At 43.2% G+C, this 14,679-nt stretch overlaps 1 protein-coding gene across 1 annotated transcript in view; it reads right to left on the reverse strand.

The window, feature by feature from the left end:
- LOC122807730 overlaps positions 1-14,679 on the reverse strand; it is a 583,588-nt gene that overhangs the window by 417,154 nt on the left and 151,755 nt on the right. The gene's annotated exons all lie outside the window — the stretch shown is intronic.

Here is a 14,679-nt window from a genome sequence, read left to right on the forward strand (position 1 = left end):
CCTACCTCCCCAAATATACCTACTACCCCTCCCCAACATCCCACTCCCACCTGAAAAAATTAAAAAAGGGCAATCTGTTCCCACAAAAAAAAATCACGCCCCATACATAGCTGTCCATTACTCACATGTGTCCACTGGACACATGTAATCTGGTCTAAATGGCATCACAATGAATTATTGCTGTCCTCACCTCTCTCCCAGGGGTTGGAGTGTCCAAATCCACCTCCAAATACAGTGTATATACAAAGCTGTTGCTGTAGAAGAAATGGGCAGCTATGGACCTTCCCTACAACCTTCCTGCACATCCCTAGCTATTTTCACTACTGTCTGTCCCTCTTTCTGCCCCTTTCTTCACCACTTGCCTATCAACCCCTTTTTCTTTTCTTTTAAAGGAATTAGCACGGTGGTAAGAGGGAGTAAGCACTTTTAAGCAGCAGTAGGCAGGATTAAGCCAGTTTGTGTGGGTGTAAGCAATGCCTACATAGGTTAAGCAATTCAGGAGCTAACTGAGTATAAGAAACAGTAACCGTAACTTAGCATTGCTTACTGTCACGCAAACTCACATAAACCGACTTACAACTGCTCAAAAGTGCCTTAATCACACTGTATCCAACGGCCCTTGTTCTGCCTAGCAACAAAATAAGCAGCCCAGGACCCTGCACACCGTACCCAAAGTGATTTACCACTAAGCCATCTCAGATATACATAATCTTGATGTATTCACAAACATATCATCCAGCCCAGTCATTCAACAGTACAGAGAATGTATTCCAACATGTAGATGTATGTGTGTGAGTAAATATATTAATGTCTAAATGGTTACAACATATTGATATACGTATATATATATATATATATATATATATATATATATATAGAGTGAGAGAGAGACATAAATAAATATTTATGAAAATATAAACATGCAAATGCCTACATCTATAGATATATATGTCCCCATCTACATGTCTAAATATATATGGCAGGTTATATATTTATGTTAGCGGATATATATATATATATATATATATATATATATATATATATATATTAGGTATATACGGACATACATCTGTAGATAATGGGGAAATAACAAAACATATATGTCCTCATGCAACGTTAATGGAGTTGGGAGGCCCCACACAATATACGTCTGGTACAAATAGGTATACCCCCCCCAGCCAAGCACGACCCCCTGTAATACAGTATCAAGTGTTGCAGATCCCATAACCAGGACCAGACACGACATGGCCATCCTTAGGATACATATGCTCAGACACATATATGCAGATACAGGTATATATATATATATATATATATATATATATATATATATATATATATATATATATATATATATATATATATATATATATATATATATATATATTTATATATATATATATATATATATATATATATATATATATATATATATATATATATATATACACTACACACACACACACACACACACACACACACACACACACACACACACACACACACAGATTTGTACAGTAATATACATATGTAGTATGTGCAGACAATATGGAGCAGCCAGTATTCCTACAGTCACCACATTATCAAGTGGAAATTGTATTGGGATTATATGAATGGCATTCCTAGCCTGCAACATATACATACAGAGATATCAAAGGGTATAACACCACACACAGGTGTGCATAAATGAATGTGAAAGCTTTGTGTACTATGACAGTTGTATATGTCATGTCATATAGCTGTTTAGACACTGATATCCATGTGAACAGTGTAATGCAGTAAAACAGTTATACTTTAGTCTGGAAAGGTTGACATATGTTGCTGACCAGGCTGAGGCCTTCAAGTAGTACATTAGTAATGACAGACTGGGCCACAGCATACCAGACAATCAACAGTACATAATGCAGATTTATAGGTCAGCAGCCTCTATCTACACTCTGTACACAATCCCTAGGGGGGAAAGACCCCAGCTGACACAATGGGATGTATCTGTTACATAACAAGGCATACCTGACACCATCACAATCACACTGACAAACAGAAAATCCTGTATGGCAGGAGGCAGTAGGCCTGCATTTACCCAAGGTGGATTGTATGGTAAAGTACATCCAGATACCTCAAGGCAGCTTATCCCAGATACACAAACATGTTGTAACAGCCTAGGTTAGTCATGGTGCACCCCCCACACTCACTATTACTGAGCCATATACCACTGTTACATACACTGGCCTCTGGAGAGCATTAGGGCGCACATGTATTGTGTAGGTGAAACCCACACATATATGGCACTAACCCCCCAGTATGTGTGGGGGACACAACAGCAGTGGAGTGATGGCAGGAATGACAGCATGACATACACACAGCCCACTACATAATAAGCCCTGACAGCATGTCATATGTGCAAAGCCTGGTATGTAGGTGGAGGACAGAGGCTGAAACACAGGCACATATGTGTAAAACTGTTGTCATACAGTAAGCAAGATATGTATATGTGTACATATCTATATGGATATATGTATACTTATTTATACATATATGTTCACCATATGTCCTGCACATGGAGTGGAGCCCTACCTCAGCCCCAATAGTCCCAACCTCTCAGTGCAAGGGGATGTCATGTATGTAGTTCAGGTATATTTGTAGACTATTGCTACTGTAATAGGGATTGTCTTCGCAGAGGTAGTGTGTGTGGGAGGCCACATCTTCTGTTAACATGTGCACCATTGGCTACTTACAGACATCCTAAGGTCATCATAGTACAGTACCACTGCTAGCACAGTAACGTCCCTGTGGACTACAGCTGCGATATGGCCAATGTGGACAGTCTGACACACTCGAGTCAGTCCAGGGGTATACACAGAACCCCTTCATGCAAGACACGTGGACCGGGCCTGTCAATGTGGATGTTAACAGCCATGTATATGGGTATAACACGTACATACTTGTATACATTTGCCCCCCATAGGTTATGCATTCATACACCCCTGTCTGGCCTGACACATAATAACCGCTGGTACAGAGGTGCCATGGCCACATACTATCCACTAGTTACTATACATCTGAATAGCATCCCACTGCTTTGTTTGACATGCATGACTGTTATGGTGGACAGGCAACAGTACATCTGGCAAGTATCTGGATGTTACATCTCACTGGATAAGTACAGTAAGCTCCTAGACATGTAACAAAGCACAGTGCAGGCTACAGGCAGACTGACTCATCACTGGGCTACTTCTCCTATGTGGGAATACACATGTACCTGCATAGATAGCAGGCTCTACAGGCATGTCGCATCACAGAGTAACAGACACCCGTGTGAAAGTGCATAACCACACCCAATGTGAACACAGCCACATATGGTAAGCTAGCGTACTATTACAGTATATGGACTATCTGATGTACACCATCCTCATATGAGCCACTCACACAACAACCCTACATATACTGGACCACTACACAGTGTGGTCCGATGGCTGTCTGTGGTTTGGGACATGTGTGTGCTCGCCCCTGCAAACATGTAAGCTGATAGGGTGATATACAGTGGAGCAGCATGTAATATCAGACAGAACAGGACCAAGAACAATGACAGCTACCACAGTCTCTACACAGGCCAAGGTACATATGCAGTATACACGCACTGTCGACAATTACCAGACTTACACATGCCTCAGTACTGTACATACAACCACAGAATGCCCAGGCTATGTCCTCAAATATAACCCCTATTATACATAACATGAGTAGCAGTCTGATATCTCACTGGCTTGTTATCAGATATGTTGGCAGTGAATATGGTGTACAGAACATATGCACCCCCTACTGCATGACATATGTACAAAGGATGACAGTGTTGTGGCTGGAGGCACAAACACAGGCCCAATATTGACATGTCACTGTGATGACCTCATACATTTCCTGTCATAAAAGGGTTTGATGCAACATATGTCCTATGAGGGATATGACATCAGTAACTCTCCCGGCTGTCACCATCTACTGACTGCAATCCTCACACTACCTTCTGCAGTTGTGAAATAGGTGCTCTGTGGGTAACACAAGGAACACAAGGCACCACACACTGCCCAGTCTGCAGATGACCCTACAGATGGGGATTCCTCATAAACATAGCACTGACATGACAAGTAATAAAACATGTAGGACAGCCATATCCACACACACCCTGTTAAACCAATAGTACCCCAACAGCAGTATAGCAGCACTTACAGTCTGTAGTCAGGACAGGCACATCCCCCTCCTGTGTGTTGGCCTGTTTCCACAGTGTATGTTGTCAGAGGTAAGTCCTGAATCCGTCTGTGATGCTGTTTGCCAAACAACAGATCTAGTTCCCGCTCACAGTGAATGAAAAGGCCCAACACCAACATGATGTTCCTAGAAATTGGAGTGTGTTTCCATGCAATTGGCTATGGGAATGTTACCACAGCTGTTCCACATGCAATCAGTTAGAGGAGGGCTGTAATCCATGCAGAGGCCATCAGCTGATCATGAGCATCACTGACAATACACATGCCACTGCCTAAGCAAAGCAGTTGTACATCTCCACATCCACCGGAGAGGGAGTGAGAGAGGCAGACAGAGGCAAAGATAAATCAGGGTGGTTTGGGAGAGTAAAAGGTAAGCATGTGTGTGTCACACACCTACCCATCCAGGGCATCAAACCCGTGACTAACTATGTACTGTTATCACATCAGTTATCCCTGCATGGTGGATATTGTGATTTATGCTAGGGGCACCATATAAGAAATTATAAAAACACACTCAACATTGGGTCCAGTTGTTACACACTTACAACCACCTCCACACAGGACATGAACGACAAACATCAACACATTAAGGCACACACACACACCTGTCATTAGAACCCCTCCCTAACTAGTTATTACACTACAGCACTATGCCATTATAGAACTCACCATGGAGATTACTGGAGTATTCTTTCCCCAAAGGTTTATTTCACAGTGAGTGACATCAGCAGGATTGCCAAAGTAGAGTGAATGAATTGTAGTGAGTGTGACTAGCCAAACATACATTGCTCTCTACACAGGCATAGGAACAGACACCATCCACAACTCCCTTGTGTGAGAATAGAACCCCTAGCAGAGCTCTATATCACACTACAGCATTATGCTGTTATAGCATGCACCACAGAGATTGCTGGATTAATTTTTCCCCAAAGGTGTACTTCACAGTGACTGACATCAGCTGGATTGCCAAAGTAGGGCATTCAAATTGTATTGAGCGTGACTAACTTAAATTGCCCTAATTAGTCTGTATGCATTAACCGCTGTTCTGGCCAGAACAAAAATAACCTGCCTTTGCAGGTCATGAACGCAGGACCCTGTACACTACAGTCACAGTAACTAACCACTAAGCCATCACAGCAGCACATGGGACTACAGTTCCACCAAAGTAATCCCACCATAGGCTAATCAAACCGAACATGTGAAAGGAATATATATACAGTTGTGAGTAAAAGACCTCTCCAAGGCCAACTTCATGCTACTCAAGGCAGAAGTAACAATGTTTGTGACACCCATGGAGACAGGAGATGACAGTTCAACTGATGAATCCTGCACTAAGGCACTGTATGAGCACAGCCACTTGTGTATGATTCCTGACATCCCACATAGAACCACATTGCTCACCTCCCAAATAATCAAGCCAGTCTGATGGTCTCCTGCCATTAACAGAGTATACAACAGATGGTAGACACTGTTGAAGAAACAAAGGATAATCCAAGGATGCAAACAACTCCCTTACCAGCCCCAGTAAGACAATGAGATCAGTCATGAAATCCTCCAAACTTGGGTATGTAACTAGTATTGCCACAGATTCCACAGACAACCACACAGCATTCTATAGTTATGTCCGAATTCTAACTGGCAATGCTCAGACGTGCTCTGAGCTGCAACAGAATGGCATTACATGGACTGCTCCCATGGAATGTGCCAATATTCTGGCAGATTGATTTAGTGCCACATTCACCCCCTCTCACCCCCAAAAGAGCCCATGTCAATGCGAAAAGGGTTCCACTGACCAGTAATCATGGCCACACAAGCAGAAAAATCACTACCCACAGCTAAGAATACAGCATCCATGGGACCAAATGACATCCTGGGCTGTGTACTATATGAACTACAAAATGGAATGGCAACTCACCTAACTGTCATGTGTTATCACAGCTTCGCATCGGGCCTGGTGCCCACTGAGTGGCACACAGCTGCAGTTATCCCACTCCACAATGGGGGATCCACCTGTGATTCCTGGAACTACTGTCACATCAGTCTGAGGAGCCTGATCTGCATGGCCATGGAATGCATTATCAGGGATGTTTTGCAAGCAGACATTGGTAACCCTCAAACATTGGACCCCTCACAGATTGGGCTTATGGAGGGCCAGACATGTCTCCTGAAACTGATTGACTGCTTTGACTCAGTCTGCATAGCTGTTGAAAAGGGTAAGGCAGTCCACAAAGCCTATGTGGACAGTCCCCTAGTCTGGAAACATAGATTAACATACTAATCCAGCCATACATCCCTATGCCATTCGATGGTTTGCCACATGGCTTACTGACAGAACCCAAACAGTAGGTGTAACTGACTCCAAATCCATCCCCAGATAAGTGGAGTACCTCAGGGTTTAGTCCTGGAACCACTGCTGTTTGGCATCTACATCTCTGAAGTACAGGCCAACAGTACAGGACTCTGGCTAACAAAAGTAACAGATGACTGCAAAATGGGAGTCATTATGAGCCTGACTGTACTGCATGATATGTTACTGATACCAGCCTGACATCATACAGGTGGGATGGAGTACTGTTAACATCTTGTGCCCTTGCCGTGTAAGGTCCTGGTTATGGGATCTGTAACAGTTGGCAGTGTATTGCAGGATAGACGTGTTTGGCTGTGGGGGGAATATCTATTTGTGTATGACTTATGTTGTTTGTGCCTGTAAACCCCACTAATGGTGCATGTGGATATATATGTTTCTGCTATGTTCCCACTTTATCTACAGATGCATGTCGGTATATACCTATATAGATATAAATATCTGCTTACATATATGTGTGTGTGTGTGTGTGTGTGTGTGTGTGTGTGTGTGTGTGTGTGTGTGTGTGTGTGTGCGTGCGTGCGTGCGTGTGTGTGTGTGTGTCTGTGTGTGTGTGTGTATATATATATATATATATATATATATATATATATATATATATATATATATATATATATATATATATATATATATATATATATCAATATGTTGTATCTGTTTAGACATTAATATATTTTCACACACCCATACATCTACATGTTGGAATACATTCTCTGTACTGTTGAATGACTGGGCTGGATAATATGTTTGTGAATACAGCAGGGTTGTATATATGTGAGAGGGCTTAGCGGTAAATCACTTTGGCTATGGTGTGCATGGTCTTGGGTTCGAGCCTAGCAGAGGTTGTTTATTTTATTGCTAGGCAGAACAAGGGCCAATGGATACAGAGTGATTAAGGCACTTTAAAGCAGTTGTACATGGGTTTGAGTGGGTTTGCGTGGAGGTAAGCACTGCTAAAGTCTGGTTACAGTTTCTTATACTCAGCTGCTGAATTACTTAACCTGTGTAGGCATTGCTTAGCTCCACACAAACCCACACAAACCTGCTTACAACTGCTTTAAAGTGCTTTAATCACTGTGTATTCAACGGGCCATGTTCTGCCCAGCAACAAAATAAACAGCTCTTGCAAGGCTCAAACCAAGGACCCTGCACACCATAAACAAAGCGATTTCCCACTAAGCCATGACAGATAGAAAGAGATTTGATGTTTTCAGAAACATATCATCCAGTCCAGTCATGCAACAGTACAGAGAATGTATACCAACATCTATATTAATATCTAAACAGATACAATATATATATATGAATATGTATATATATATATATAAGTATAGATATATATATATATATATATATATAAAAATTTCTAAAACTATATGCATATATATCAATATATATGCACATATATACATGCATATGCCTAAATCGACACATATATGTGTCTACACCTATATGTCTACATATACACAGCATGTTACATATGTGTACCCAGATATATATCTATGTAGGTGTATACGGACATAGTTTATATATATATATATATATATATATATATATATATATATATATATATATATATATATATATATTAGCAGATATATAAATCTTTATAGGTATATATGGCCATACATCTGTAGATAGCAATGGCAGATTAACAAATGCACATATGTCCACATGCACTGTTAATGGGGTTGAGAGGCCCCACACACTATATGTCTTGTACGAATAGGCATCCACAACCAAACACGTGGCTGGCCTTGATGCCACATGTATGGGTATGGCTTTGCTCCCCAACCTCACAGCTAATTTACATCTGTTATCCCTGTATGGTTGACATTGTGATATATAGTAGGGCCACCATAAAAGAAATAAGCAAAACCCCCTCGACATTGCCCACAGGTGTCACACACTCCCAACCACCTCTATACAGGATATGAGTTACCCACACACACACACACACACACACACTCCTGCCACATCTGGGAGTTGAACCCCTATCTAACTAGTTTCAGCACTACACAGTTATAGTACTCACCACAGACATGACTGAAAAATTTCTTCCCCAAAGGTGTATTTCACATTGAATGACATCAGCAGGATTACCAAAGAAGGGCATTTCAACTGCACTGCAGATGACTACCTAAAATGCATTGCTCTCTACACAGACAGTGAGACACACACACAACATCCACAACTGACATGTGTGGGTATTGAACCCCTGACCAAGGCCTGTATCACACTACAGCATAGATCAGTTATAGGTCGCACCACAGGGATTACTACAGACATTTTACACAAAGTTGTATTTCACAATGAATGACATCAGCAGGATTGCCAAAGTAGGGCATTCAAAATGTACTGTGAGTGAGTAGCCTGTAATGCATTCCCCCATACACAGACATTGAAACACACACAAAACATCCAGAACTGCCATGGGTGGAGATGGAACCCTACCACAGTTCTGAATCACACTACAGCTGTACGTAGTTACAGGACATGCTACAGAGATTACTGAGCTACAACCTTCCCAGAGGTGTATTTCTAGGTGGGTGACATCAGCAGCCTTGCCAAAGTTGAGTATATGAATGCTAAGGAGTGTGAGTACCCTAAAAAGCATTGTTTTTTACTCAGTCAAAGACAGATGGAGACACACAGACACACAAATTCACACACACAGTTGCCAAGTTTGGGGTTGGAACATCTACCTAACAACATTATCACACTACAGCAGTACACAGCTACAGGACACGATATGGAGATTACTGGGCTACACCCTTCCCAGAGGTGTTTGTCTAGGTGAGTGACATCAGCAGCCTTGTCAAAGATGAGTATATGATGTGTGCATAGTGTGGGCAGCCTAAAAAGCATTGCTGTCTACTCAGTCATACACACACAGATTCACACACAAACACACAATTGCCAGGTCTGGGGTTAGAACACCGACCTAACTACTTTATCACACTACAGCAGTACACAGTTACAGAACGTGCTAAGGAGATTACTGGGTTATGAATTTCCCAGAGGTGCATTTCTAGGTGAGTGACATCAGCAGCCTTGCCAAAGTTGAGTATATGAGTTGTACGAAGTGTGAGTAGCCTAAAAAGCATTGTGCTCTACTCAGTCAGACACACACAGATTCACACACAAACACACAATTGTCAGGTCTGGGGTCAGAACACCTACCTGACTACTTTATCACACTACAGCAGTACACAGTTACAGGATGCACCATGGAGATTACTGGGCTATGATTTTCTCACAGGTGTATTTCTAGGTGGGTGACATCAGCAGCCTTGCCAAAATTGAGTATATGAATTGTACAGAGTGTGAGTAGCCTAAAAATTATTTCTCCCTCCACAGTCAGAGACAGACAGACACATACACAAACACACACTCAGACAATTGCCAAGTCTGGGGTTAGAACTACTACCTAACTAGTTTATCACTACAGCAGTACACAGTTATGGGATGCACCATGGAGATTACTGAGCTACAGCTCTCCCAAGGGTGTATTACACATTGGATGACCTCAGCAGGCTTGCCATAATACTGCTATGGGGAGGGCAGTGTGTACATGGGCCATAACCCATTCATGTGGGGTTGACATGCCACATGCGGGCACACACGGGGTCATATGTTACAGGTACGTGTATACAGCTACTAGATGACTACTTCCTTGTACAGTCATGTTGCACAGCTGGCACGTGCACCACATAGTCTGTCATGCTAACAGATACTGGTGGCTAGTATCTGCAGTGAGTGACATCTGAACCTCATGTGTTTGGGGCCCTTTGGCTGTGTGCTGGGTGGGACAGGCCCGGATGGCTCCTTGTCACTGTCACCCTCTTCCACACATCTATGTCCATCTACCTTTGGCTTATTGTAGTGTGTTGTCTATACATATGTGTCTGTATTCCTATCCACTGTGTGTGAGAGGCAGGAGTGGTGAATACTGACATGTGTCTGCACTAAGAACTGCGACTACCAGATATGTCTGGTCCACTGGTGTTTGCAGACATGGCCTTCATGTAGTTTCTGAGCATGCCCAGTATGACCTTTCAGTATGTTGTTGAATGACATTGCCTTCATTCCTCTGTGTGTGTGAGCATGCCCGGTATGGCCATCTGTATTGCATGTGTGGATCAAGTCTAGGTAGTTTGTACTGCAGTGCAGACCTTTATGTTGTACACCGACAGGTAGCATGCTGTGTCTGCAGGGTATCCATTGGTCATTTGGCATTGACTGTTGCTACATTTCTACATAGCGGGGGGGGCACTTGACTGTTTCTACATTTCTACACAGGAGTGGGGGGAGGGCACACCTGATTGTTACTATAAGTGTACGTAGGATGGGGGGGCACACCTGACACTTGTACACATTTGCTAGGACTGTACTGGTATGTCAGGTAGTCCATTTCTATGTGTAGTCTTACCTATTGTGCTGGCTAGAAGCATACCAGTGTACTACATATCTTAGCTTTAATTACCTAAATATTAGTTTCTGACTTCCTAGCCTTCACAACTTACATCCAACTGCCTGGCCTGCTGTAGTCTGTCTGTGTAGGCCTGGGGGAGGGATTACCCATAGGGCTCATTCAGAGACCATAGTACAGCATTTGTTTGTGTTTGTCTACACCTGTCCTGCTGGCTGAAGCTGTTGTTGGGTATGTACACCTTCCTGACTAGCATGTGTGGGTCTTATGGACACACATGTCGCTCAGCCCATTTCCTGCAGTGGGTTTTGTCACCCTGTGTAGTAATGGCTACTATGGTGACTCCAGTATGTGTTACAAATGTAATAGTGCCACTATGGGTGTCTATTGTCTACTGCCATAACATTCGCCCACTCAATTCCCTTGCATGCTCACACCCATACCATAGCTACAGGTAACAACACATTCTACTCCATTTGGCAATTGGTAGACTGATTGACCTACCTTGAGGGTTTGCCAGACTTGAGGATGGTGCTGGAGGGCTGCCTATGCTGGATGCACATATTACACTCCCTATACGTGGTTGAGCACAGGTACTGTCATGTTTGGCATCCCTTTTACTGTCTGTGCGAGTCAGAGAGAGGTGTCATTTCCCAGGTCCCTACTGTGTCAGTGCATATGCTATGCGTTGCCTCTTTGCCAAGGCCAGGTCATACTGGGCATGCCTCCTTCTGCCTACTGGGGCTGGCTCAGGTTGTCCCTCCTCTAAGTCACTCTGTGCATGAACACGCCATGGCATTGGTGGGGGGGGGCTGTGTGGCCATGCCTCATGCTGTTCCTGCTGCAGCTGTTTCCACAGAATCATATTGTGTAGCATAGCACATACCATAACAATTTGGGTACATGTAGCTGGTGAATGCTGCAAGGCTCCACCAAATGTGTCCAGACACTGGAACCGTGACCTGAGCATCCCAAACACATGCTCTATTATATGTCTGGCCTGTGCGTGTGCCTCATTATGGTGTTGTTGTTCAGGTGTGTGTGCATTTCTGCTGAGTGTCATCAGCCACGGCTCCAGTGGGTACCCAGCATCCCCCACTAGGTGACCGTAGGGGATGTCTACACTGGCAAATCTGTGGTACAGCTGTGTCAGATGCCATATGTGTGAATCGTCATAGCTTCCAGGGAAGCCAGCACACACATTCATTATAAAGCCCTGGGCATCACATACGACCTGGCAGTTGATGGAGGGGATGCCCCTGTGGTTGATGTAGGCCCTACCGGCTCACCAGGTGGTGCTTTGATGCATATGTGTGTGCAGTCTATAGCACCTACTACACCAGGGTATTCTGTTATTTGGTGGAAGAGACGCATATTTCTGGTCAATACCTCACACCTCACATGTGTTGAGGAAATATACGTGCTCACTGGCATGTGCTGCCATGGCATCCAGGAACTGGTGGAATACTCTGGATGTTGATGCCTGTGAGTTCCCCATGATATCCCTAGTTGTGCTTTGGGAGGTACCTGTGGCTAGTATACCTAGGCTTACACATACCTTGGTATCCACTGTGATGGATTCCCCTCGGCCAGTTTGGTGTGTCAGGTGTGGCCAGCACAGCTCAACAATTTGCTGTAGGAGGTCTCTGTCCACCCTATAGCGCTCCACTATCTCCAGCTCATGTAGCCCCTGGTAGCTTACCCTGGGTCTGTACACTCTTCTATGACTCCTCACTGTGCGTTGTTCGGCAGCATTCACATCTTCACCACCCTCAGCCTCTCGCACATGTTGTTCTATGTTGCCTGCTGCAGCCCTTCTCATTTTGTAGGTTTGTTTGTTAAAATTTCCCCACTTGTATACACTGGTGGTGTAGAGTGTAGAAAAACCAGAGGGGAAGGTGTTTGCTTAGTTTATAGTAGTGTTCTGGGCTGGGCTGGTCTGCTGTCTGTGTAATTGGCTGATTATGATACATTTCACCTGCCAGCTAAGCTAGTTCTCCTTGATTACCTTCCTACTGCTGTTTTCCCTTCCCATTGCTTCCCTGTTTAAGCCCGTGTGTGCGCTGTGCAAACGGAGTGCTCAAATGTGCACAGAGCTGCTATTTCCTGGTTTAACTTCCTTTTTCTTCCTGTAAAACCCAGTGTGCCGCGCACACCCGCTTACACTTTGTAAAGAGTGCTAGGCAGTTTGGACACACCTCTAGTTTAGCTGTGCTAAGCTAGGAGCAATCCCGAGCCACAGGGCTCCAATCCACTTACGGTATGCCTGACACACACACCCATGATGTCACCTATATCCTAGTTTTGCACCCAGCTATTTATACTCTTACACTCTTGGGACCTGCCTCATAACCTGGGGAAATCTGGGATTCACTATCCTTCCCCTCATTTGCATAGGATTGCCTGCTAATGCATAGTTACATGTCCCACACTGAGAGTCCCCCCTTAGCAACCATTACCCACTGACCAGGTTGTCTTATGCCTGCCATTGACTTGCATGGCAGATTACTGCTTTTAGTTAGAATGCTTATTTTAAGTTTATTTTCTTATTTTCCCCCCGATCCCGTTTGCACGCCGCTGCCCTATGCTTAAACAGCCGAGATCGGCGAAAAAAAATAAAAGTTTATTGTTTTTTTTTTTTATTTTTTAAACAATTTGCAATGCCAATGGCCTTATACTTGGCCATTGACATGCTTCCTCAATGATATGCAGCCTTTATTTGGAGCTGTCATAGCTCCGTTTTGGAATTTGCAGAAATGTACTCGGTTATTAACCGAGTACATTTCTGCAGATTGCACTAGTCTTGTACGGACTATTGGAAGCTTCCTGGATTGCAAAATCACCTCATTTGTATGGATTTCTCCTGCAGATTAGGTGATTTGCATACCAGGGCTTAGTCCATGCAGGATTAGTGCTGGAGCTCTCGTGCACGCCCCCGCCAGCTGTTCCTGGATCGCACGGCAGACATATTGCCTGCGTGAGCTTCTGCACTCATCTTGCACTCCATGCAAGCTTTTGAGAATCCGGGGGTATGTCTTGTTATTAATAACAGAAATGCACTTCTAGTACCTCTATAAGATTTTTATGTCTACAACATTATTTATCAATTTAGAACATTTACACAATAATTACAAACTTACGTGATCCCAGCAAATGGATTATGTGGGATTCCTTGAATAGTACTGATGGCTTTTGTAGGACTCTGCCACCAGAAAATTTTTGAAAAAACACTGGAATAGAGCTTGGACTATTTGAGGAGTGCACCACCTTTCCAGTGAAAACAATATTTTATATTACTCTTGAAATTACTCTTCTAAGCTCATAAAGCGACTACTAGATTTTGCAAGTCTTATCTTCTGAAAAGGATAATCTAGTTGTAAACTGATTTGCTATGTTTTTCAAAGGGAGTAATTGCAACAGTCATTTGTATTCTTTCCTCCCATACTGAGCATGCATAAATAATTGTATATGCACTGGTGATCAGGCATGAAGACATATTCAGTTTCATCAGAGGAATTTATATTTTAAACACTGCAAAGTATCTTTAAAACAGAATTTACATTGCAGTGGGCCAGATCCCAAAACAGTTGAGATCAGTGTAAGCCTGCCCTGATTCTGAAAGT

The sequence above is a fragment of the Protopterus annectens genome, chromosome 7.part1 (genome assembly GCF_019279795.1).
Source record: "Protopterus annectens isolate FY-2018-M chromosome 7.part1, PAN1.0, whole genome shotgun sequence".
NCBI classification, from domain to species: Eukaryota; Metazoa; Chordata; order Ceratodontiformes; family Protopteridae; genus Protopterus; species Protopterus annectens.